Raw genomic sequence first — 699 nt, 5'->3', positions numbered from 1 at the left:
CGTCAGGCGTACCCAATGTTGTCGGATATGATTGATGTTTCGGCGGTTGCCGGTATTCTTGTCCTAGGCTTCGTACATTTCCAGCTACACACTGGTAGTTCGACGTCCTAAGATTAGTCTCAGAGTTTAACCATTTCCAGCCGTGTAGCCAATGCTCAACGCTGTCTGGTCTGGTCCTTTGTTAGAGTTGTAGCTTCCACTTCATATCTTCTGGTCTTAGAAATTAAACCATTTGCAACCTTAGCTTACACCGTGGTTTGCGTGGTCCAATGGCCTATAGAATTGTAGCCATTCCAACGTGGGCGTCCCGGCGTTCTCTGACTTAATGTAAATTTAAATATTTAAATGTAAATAAAGTTGGGTTTTACACTCTGTGGTAGAAGGGGCGGTTCCATGATGCCTAATGTAATGTCTGGCCTCACGGGGGCGTGGCCACTGACTAGTTAACTTTTTTATATGAAGAACAATTCTCATTTAGAAGGCTAACATCACATTACATTACATCACATTACATCGTTTCACATCACATTACATCGTTTCACATCACATTACATCATTTCACATCGTTTCACATCACATAGCATCACATCACATAGCATCACATCACATCGTATCACATCACATAGCATCACATCACATTACATCGTATCACATAGCATCACATCACATAGCATCACATCACATTACATCGTATCACAT

Source organism: Salvelinus sp. IW2-2015, unplaced genomic scaffold (assembly GCF_002910315.2).
Source record: "Salvelinus sp. IW2-2015 unplaced genomic scaffold, ASM291031v2 Un_scaffold4461, whole genome shotgun sequence".
Classification (NCBI taxonomy): domain Eukaryota; kingdom Metazoa; phylum Chordata; class Actinopteri; order Salmoniformes; family Salmonidae; genus Salvelinus; species Salvelinus sp. IW2-2015.
This window is presented reverse-complemented; position numbering follows the sequence as displayed.